This window comes from Pelodiscus sinensis, chromosome 2 (assembly GCF_052426305.1).
Source record: "Pelodiscus sinensis isolate ZL-2025 chromosome 2, ASM5242630v1, whole genome shotgun sequence".
Lineage (NCBI taxonomy): Eukaryota > Metazoa > Chordata > Testudines > Trionychidae > Pelodiscus > Pelodiscus sinensis.
Window position 1 is genome coordinate 61,841,442 of NC_143053.1, and position 9,499 is coordinate 61,850,940.

Sequence of the window (9,499 nt, forward strand, 5' to 3'; positions counted from 1 at the left end):
TTGCACAGTTTTCTTAATATAGGCAGATCTGTCTATGTGAACTGCTGTAGTTTTCAGCCCTTGAAACAGAGAGATAAGCAGAAACTTTTAAAAGATCCATATGAAATAACAGGGGCATTTAAACTATGGATTTAATTTCCATATATTGTGAAATTTATTTGGAGGGATAGATGGCAAAAGGAACTGGTAACATATTACCAAGTAATGCCTGTTATGTGGTTTATGTGAAATAAGTTGGTGGTTTCACTCCAGTTCTTAGGGGGATGTATCAATATCTCATGTAATGCCATCAGCATCTTCATTGGTTGTGCCAGCCTACAGGACCGGGGATTGAAGAAGTACGGAATCTGAACTAGTCACTTACCACACGGATGTTCCCTCCACATTAAGGCTGAGGCGGTTTAACAAGGCAGTGTTACATTTTCACAGTCCATGCCACAGCTGTTCTGTGAACAGAGGAACTCAGATTCCAGGGAGTTGCCAGCAAGAGTAAGTCTCAGGTCCGACACTGGGTTCTCAAAGTACAAAGACATGCTACCCAGGTATTGGTCAAACACAGGCAGTTTATTTTCTGACAGCTATCAGCCGTGCCCTTTAACTAAAAGAACAACATGATAGTAAAAGCGGCATTCTTACATCCCTTCTGCTAGCCGAGGAACCCCGTTTTGGCTGCGGATGAAATGGGAGACTGTCTCAGCTTCCGAGGCGCCGGTACCCAAAGCCCATTGGTGACATCCAAATTGCTGTGCTCTGGTGCAGCTTTAAATACAGCGTGTCTATCTTGTTTGGCAGTTTGGAAGTTTCTGGGGGTTACTCATCGCTTGTTACAGTATGGCTCAGCTGTACTGCTTGTCCTTTGACTTTGTTTACATGATCGCTATATTTAGGTAACAAAAGATTGTTATGGTCTCGCTCTTATCTACAATTTGTTCTTGCTACAATGGCGTATGTTCCTAGAGGCTTGCTTCTGGCTCATCAGTAGTAGAGAATGGGGTGGGTGGGAATAGGAAAAGGGGGAGAATGCATGCCTCACCACCCCTATACTTCACACGTACAGAGTTCTTCCGCAATTGTCCCCTATACAGGCCTACCAAACCAGTACCTTCAATGAACACAACATTCACTAGATAAAAATGGAATGTGTTGACTTCTCTCCCACCATTATACTATACCATTTTGGGGGGTTGATAAATATTCAAGGAGTATGTAACTGTGTGTGTACATGAGCAACTGTGTGGAACATCAGCCACTCTGAACCCTTTTGGTGGAGATACAAATGGATCAGTTGGCATATTTTTAGATATATGCGATCACACATGAATCCAAAAGAATCAACAGGTAAAAAATAAATTAAGTAGATTATAATTTCATGACAGAAAAATACTATTTTTTCTTAGAATTGTAATACTGTCCTGTCCACTGAAGAAATTTAATGAATTTTGTATGTTGCGGCTACCTTTTGTACTTAGAGCTAAACATATGTGGATGAGCTCTTTTGGAAGATACATTCTTTGATGGAGTGTTTAGTTAACATTAATTTAGTGGTTGGTTATGGTACTAATTTTTGTACTAAGGCCAAATTCTTGTTTAAATTCAATGTGTTCCAGACAGGAAAGACTGACTCACTGAATATTAAAATGGAAGTGTTTGTTGAAAGAAATGATATATCTCTAAATCTGCTCAATAATTCTTTTTCTAGTCTGATCGTGTATTTTTGAATATCGTCTAAGTAAACCTTTCATTTTTTAATTAATTTCCAAACACAACTTTGGAATTCTCTACATTTTATTTAAATGAAAAAAACTCTAAAGGGTATCTCTCTTACTGATATTAGCATCCATTATTTTCATGTGGCATTAGTTATAACATCAATCCTGATCAATTAGATCCAAACAGTGAATAATCCCCTTTTCCTTTACTTCTAAGCTACTTTGACTCCACTGACCTATTTTTTTCTGGACGTCTGCTGTTGCGCTTTTCCTTGTCTCGTAGGTCTTGTCTACAGTAAAGTTTTAGCCACCAAAGCAGCTGCACTTGTGTGGCCCCTCCCCACCACAGCATACTCAGAATTCATATTTAGTACAACAAGATTTGCACCAATGCACTTTACCTTAATTTAAAAACAAAATATGCAGGGGGGTGGGAAACTTGCGTAATCATGGTGGACTTCAATTTGAGTGACGGGGAGTGTCTGACATGCATCTGACGAAGTGGGTCTTTGCCCACGAAAGCTTATGCTCCTACACTTCAGTTAGTCTATAAGGTGCCACAGGACTCCTCGTCGCTTTTGCAGATTCAGACTAACACGGCTACCCCTCTGATACTTCAATTTGAGTGATATATTCTGGAAGTCTCATGCTGCCAGTATTGAAATACTCTTGGAATTTCTAATTATTATAGATACCAATTTCCTAACTCAAAGAGTGCTGTCTCCAACATGGGAGAATTCTATAAATTCATAAATGATCTGGAGAAAGGGGTAAGCAGTGAGGTCGTAAAGTTTGCAGATGATACTAAACTGTTTAGGATAGTCAAGACAGAAGCAGACTGTGAGGGACTCCAAAAAGATCTCACCAAACTGAGTGATTGGGCAACAAAATGGCAAATGAATTTTAATGTGGATAAGTGTAAAGTAATGCACATCGGGAAAAATAACCCCAACTATACGTACAGTATGATGGGGGCTAATCTGGCTATGACAAATCAGGAAAGAGATCTTGGAGTTATCGTGGATAGTTCTCTGAAAACTTCCACACAGTGTGCAGTGGCGGTCAAAAAGGCAAATAGTATGCTGGGAATTATTAAGAAAGGGATAGAAAATAAGACCCAGAATATCTTACTGCCCCTGTATAAAACTATGGTACGTCCACATCTTGAATACTGTGTACAGATGTGGTCTCCACACATCAAAAAAGATATTTGGCCTTGGAAAGGGTTCAGAAAAGGGCAACTAAAATGATTAGGGGTTTGGAACGGGTCCCATATGAGGAGAGGTTAAAGCGACTGGGACTCTTCAGTTTAGAAAAGAGGAGACTGAGGGGGGATATGATAGAGGTATATAAAATCATGAGTGGTGTGGAGAGGGTGGATAAAGAAAAGTTATTTATTAGTTCCCGTAATAGAAGAACTAGAGGACACCAAATGAAAATAATGGGTAGCAGGTTTAAAACTAATAAAAGAAAGTTCTTCTTCACACAGCGTGTAGTCAACCTGTGGAACTCCTTGCCAGAGGAGGCTGTGAAGGCTAGGACTATAACAGAGTTTAAAGAAAAGCTAGATAATTTCCTGGAGGTTAGGTCCATAAAAGGCTATTAGCCAGGGGATAGAATTGGTGTCCCTGACCTCTTTTTGTCAGAGGCTGGAGAGGGATGGCAGGAGACAAATCGCTTGATCATTGTCTTCAGTCCGCCCTCTCTGGGGCACCTGGTGCTGGCCACTGTCGGCAGACAGGATACTGGGCTAGATGGACCTTTGGTCTGACCCAGTATGGCCGTTCTTATGTTCTTATGTTATGTTCTATATTAGGCCACATCTTGACCAATAAATAGGGATCAATCACATACCTAAAAATTAATGGTAACTTACAAACATGTGATTATCATTTGACCACAAAGAGATTAAAGAGCAGGACAATAACATATATACCAGGTGCTTTAAAAAAAAACTGATAAGGGAAGCAAAAGGACACAAGGAGATATCCATTTTCAGCAGAGGAAAGGACAATAAAAAAGAGAGGATTTTAAATATGTTGAGAATAAAAAGTCTCCTAATAATGGCTGGGGCCCATTACTAAATGGAAATTATAGAATTATTAATCATAATGCAGAAAAGGAAGAAGTGTTCAATACATATTTCTGTGCTGTAATTAGAGGGAAATATGATGCAGTCATATCATGTAATACTTTCTTCATTCCACTACTATTCTAGAATGATGTTAGACAGCAGTTACTAAAGTTCTAAATTTTTCTTACTAACCTGGATGAAAACATTAAATCATCAATGGGAAAGGTGATGACACACAAAGAGAGCAGTAGAGAGATCATTGGTAGAGAGATCTCGATTCCTTGATAAACTATGCACTGACAAAAAATATGCTTTTTACTATGGCTAAATGTAAATCTTACATCTAGCAACTAAGAATGTAGGTCTCACATATAGGGCACATATTTTTGACAGTGAAGGTAATTAACCATTGCAACAATTTACCTACTGTTGTGGTGGATTCTCTATTACTGACCACTTTTAAATCAAGATTAGCTGTTTTCTAAAAGTTGTACTCTATAAATTATTTTTGAAAAGTTCTGCAGTGTCTGTTGTTTAGGGAGTCAGTCTAGATTATTACAATGATACCTTTGGAATCTCTGACTCTATACACTGGCACAAACTGCACCAGTTTAAATTATGTCTATATCAAGAGTTGCATCTGTTTAGGGTGAAGTGCCCCAGTGTAAACTGTGTCTAAACTAGGTTGCACGGGTTTGACTTAGTAGGACTAGCATAAATTGTACTACATCACTGTAAATCATGTAGATTAGTAGGAGGTTGCATCCTTATTGAGTAAACAATACTAGTGCAAATAGCAATGCACCAATGTAAATCACATCTATACCAGAGGTTTGCACTGACACCGCTGCACCAGTGCGTAACATCCCATTGTAGTGAGGGCCTCAGTAACTCCACTGACATTGGCTATTCTAGACTTACACTTGTGTTACAGAACAGAATCTGACAACAGTTTTTTCCAAAACTTTAACAAAATATTTATGTAGTTCACAAAAGTTTTTTGTTTTATTTAGTTATATTTATTTTTCATCATTTTCCCATGTCTCCTTGCACTCTTTGTATAGTTTTCAAGTTTTTTCAATGTTTTGAAAAATATTTGATTCATGTTTATGTGAACCATTTTCATCCTATGAATCACTCACTAGTTCTAAATATTCACTGAAACTATGCCTCAATTATTCACATTTCTATTAACCTTTTAGCATAGTGATTTGTTACCTGGGTAGCATGGCATTATTTCTACTCTATGCCTGCATGGATATTATAAAGAGGAAGATATGAAGAAGTCACTTAGGGGGTTAACATCGTGTGAAAACGTATTTGTATGAGAATTCATGACACTGAGTGTAAATACATGGATTTCTCTCTCTCTCTCTCTTTCCATTAATTAAAAAAGTCATTTGTTTACATGTTGTAGGACAACAAATAAAAAGGGTTGTGATTACAACATACATGAATCATTATTTTTAACATGAATAAATCTTTGCTAATACTTTTTATTATTCACCCACCTTTATAGATTATTGTTATGCAGTATCTCAGCTGCTGCACCATTTCTCTGAAGATCTGCTATTTTAGAACCAGTTCTCCCCTTTGTTTCTGTCACGCAAGCAGGTGTCAGCAATCTAACAAATAACCAGTTCTCCTCAGGCTGCCTGACTCAGTGACTTCAGCACACAGTCAGCTCTTTGCAAAGCTACTTGATGCAAGTTCATTGTCTCGCTGGAATAGCACAGAATGAGTTAATTCACATAGGCATTTTGGACTTCTCTCTAAAAGTCAGAAACATGTTAGATTTTTGCTATCTTGAAATTCAAAAACCAGCATGATTAATCTGCTTAAGAATTGCCAATACATTATTTTCTTAGACCCAAGACTAAACTTGAGAATTATTAGGTTAAAAAGAACCTTTGTTTGTTGTATATGACAAAGTTAGAACAGACTCAATATTACTTAAAATAAGATCGTTTTTACAGCCTTAACTACTGATAGAAGCTATAAACATGGTTCACATAATCCAGCTCATTCAGGATCATCACATTGATTTTGTTTTGCATGGACTGTGAATCCATAAAACAAGGAATAGATTACACTCATCCATATGTATGATGTTTTCTATCTTTAAAAGATGTAAAAATGGTAATATAAAAAGTTTCATTTAGGGCCAATCCAAAGCCCAGTGAAGCCAATGGAAAGGTTTGGATGTCTAATTTAAAGAATCATATTTGAAAATTGGAATAGTTGTAACTGATTTGAAATAACTTGGAATTCCTGCCTTTCTCAAGCAATTCAGAATGATAATTTCTAAAATAATAAAACAACCAGCCAAATAAACAAGAAAATTTTACACTTTATAAATTCATGCCTACAACATAGATATTCTAGATGGTCTTAAGACAATTGCTGCACATGAATCCCATGAAAATCAGGCTACTTCAAGGTATCTCCGGGTAAGCATTCAAAAATTAAAACACCCAAGACCCTGCTCTAATCATTTTTTAAAATTATGGTGCTGGACTACAATTTTCAAATACAGTTCCCCTGAAGAACACATCAAAACCCCACATTTATTTGAAAGCTCAAATCAGAAAAGCTGACTCTTTCAAAGGAAAAAATACTTGTTATATTTTGGTCAGTGGAAAAGACTTAAACATTTAACTCAGAGAGAAACTATTTACTTGTTCTAAAGAGCAGACTTTTCTGATCAGGCTCTCAACCTCAACTACTCTGAAAATGTCAACAAATTGGCAATCGTTTGTCCTGAACTGCAAATGAGATTTTAAGTTAGTTACTCAATAGGCTCAGAAAAATGACCCTTTACCAACTTGGAGCAAAAGTTTTGGCCTTTCATGGCAATCTTCATATCAACGTAGAAAATTGACTGTATAAACACCATTTTAGTTCAGGGTCAGAATTGGATGCTATTTTTTCCATTTAGTGGAAGTTTTGTCAGAACAGGCTAGACAAACAAGGTAGTCATTCTGTCCAGAGCACCTAGTATTGGTCACTGTTGGAAGACAGGATACTGGGCTCGATTGGCCTTCGGTGTGGAAATACTTAATCAAGTCTCTGGGGGTATGTCTAGATTACATGCCTCTGCCAACAGAGGCATGTAAAACAGGCTACCCGACATAGTCAATAAAGCCGGGATTTAAATATCCCTGGCTTCATTAAAATAAAATTGGCCGCCGCGCTGTGCCGGCTCAGCTGATCTTCGGCACAGCGCGTAAGTCAAGACATGAATGGGTCGACAAGGAAAGCCTTTGTCGACCACTCCTGTAAACCTTGTTTCACGAGGCATAAGGGAGTGGTCGACAAAGGCTTCCCTTGTCGACCGATCTGCATCTTGACTCATGCGCTGTGCCGACGAGCAGCTGAGCCGGCACATCTTGACGGCCATTTTTATTTTAATGAAGCCAGGGATATTTAAATCCTGGCTTCATTGACTATGTCGGGTAGCCTATTTTACATGCTTCTGTCGGCAGAGGCATGTAATCTAGACATACGTTGAGTGACAGGAGGGACTAGATTAGCTTTTGAGGCCTCTTCCAGCCCTACATTTCTATGACTCTATGATTTTAGTCTATGAATTCATTGATTTCAAAAAGGACTATTAATTGAGTAAGGTATTAGTCAACAGGAGTAATGTTATCAGATCTGGCCATAACTATTTAATTTAATAATAATTTCGTTAATAAGGTTTGATTCTGTTTCCTTTACTCAGATTGATTATTCCCCTTACTTACGTGTAGTCCTAGTAGGATTTGTTCCAGAGGACTGTCCTTACTCTGTCTGAATAAAATTAGAAGAATCAGGGCATTACTAAAAGGTTACCAGATTTTTAAAATTAGCAGTTTCAAGCACACTGTAGAGAATGAGTAATTTGTTCATTTTATAACTATAGCTCTTTAAATCATAAACCACTACTATTTTAAACTTCTAACATTGCAAAACCATGTTCTAAAGTGTCCCGAGTCTCTGTTTGCCAGAAGCTGTTAATTCCCTCTGGAGCCCCTAGCTTTGGCCACTATTAGTAGACAGGATACTGGGTTAGATGGACCTTTGGTCTGACCCATTATGACCATTCTTATGTTCTTATGTAAATATTTGAGAATATTTTCCTTAAATTCAGCCTAATTCCTAATTTTTAAAGTAATTTCTTTGAATTTATTATATATATTTTTCTCCCCCTCATGTTGAATTTTTTCTTTAGAAAAATCTGTTTGTAATTGTAACAAGGCTCTACAGGTGTATGTATATCGTGGTCTAATAATGGCATGCTTTGGCGTTTTAGGGCACTCTTCCTTCTGCTTCATGATCAACAATTGTCAAGATACGTCATTATGTTAGATCAAATTACACACATCTTTTTTAATGCTTTAATCTTGAACTCATTTCAGATAAATCAATGTGGAAACAGAAAATTGCATACAATATCTGATTGACTGCACTACAAGTTCAAGAATAGCCTACAGAGTTCTTAGATTGTGTTGATATCATTAATCAGTGCTGTGTCCAGTTTCAGAAGTGTGGTTCTTCTCAGGAAGTTTAAACCACAGAAAATTATTTATTTACCATATACCTGATTTCAGCCAGTTGCAAGCTATGGTTTTCTTCTAAGTACTACAGAGCAATTTGTAAAGCTTGAACCTCCAGCTTCTAAAGCACTTAAGAGAATTTGGGCCGATCCTCACCTTTTGTGGTGAAGAAGTGACACCAGCTCACTAATCTTGAATGCACCAACGCCTGCTGGCTGAGCAGAATTGCCTCTGTCCCAAGGTTGCATTCTCTAGGAAAGACTTTCAAGAATTCGGACAAAATTACTATGATTACAGGATGCTTGTTATCTACTCTGAATCTGTCATCTCTGGACCATCCCTCTAAGTGCTTCCTTAATAAGAATGCTCCATCTGAGACAGCAAATCCTGCCAGCCTCCAAACAAAATGACTCAGGATTATGGTTGAAGCCAATACATGATGCACCACAGACACTACATATGTCACCACCTAATGCCAGAGATGGACCAAACATGCTGGGGACCTTCTCTAGCTCTAGATTCAATGAAGTCAACAAAACTAGCCTTGTAAATCCTAAAGCTCCATGAGGCAATAGGGTTTTCCTCCAATCCTAGGGTAGTCAAGAACTACAAAACCACAAATGGTGAGACAGCACCTGTGGGTCTCGGCTGATGGCACTAGCGCCCAGAATCTGTTGTCCTGAAATCAAAGCAAAGCATCAGCAATGCTGTCGCAGTTCTCCCCTCCCCCGGCTCGACTGAATTGCCAATCACACCACAAAACAAACCAAAGCCGGGGAGGCCTTGGGGTTAAAGTGCCAGCCACCGCCGGCCGGGTGGGGTCCGGGCCCTCCTTCACTCCCGAACCCCGGCCTAGGGCCCTAACACTGGGAGCTGTAACTCCCAGTGGAAGCAGGTGGGGCTTGCCCCTAAACTCGCCTGCTCATGGGCTCCGCGACCCTCCCTGGGCCTCTCAACCCCGCCGGCGGCGGACTCACCCCGGGGTGAACCGCTCGAGCCCTCCGCCCTCCGGTTCTTCTCCCCACCCAGTACCTACCCCTATGTTCCTCCCCTGTTCCCCTTCCTCCCCTTGCTGGTCCCTCCAGCCTCTTTTATGCTCCCCTTGAGCGGTTCCCCCGCCTTCCGGGTTCCCGGTGGCCATTTTGCTCGTCACGCCGGTGACGTCAGCCGACGTCATC

At 39.3% G+C, this 9,499-nt stretch overlaps 1 long non-coding RNA gene across 1 annotated transcript; it reads right to left on the reverse strand.

The window, feature by feature from the left end:
- Positions 1-3,709: 3,709 nt before the first annotated feature.
- LOC142826717 (uncharacterized) lies at positions 3,710-8,586 on the reverse strand. The gene is made up of 3 exons (XR_012900926.2): positions 8,478-8,586; positions 7,530-7,575; positions 3,710-5,505 (listed from the first exon to the last, which is right to left on the reverse strand). It is a non-coding gene; the product is annotated as an uncharacterized LOC142826717 (long non-coding RNA).
- Between the last annotated feature and the right edge of the window lie 913 nt (positions 8,587-9,499).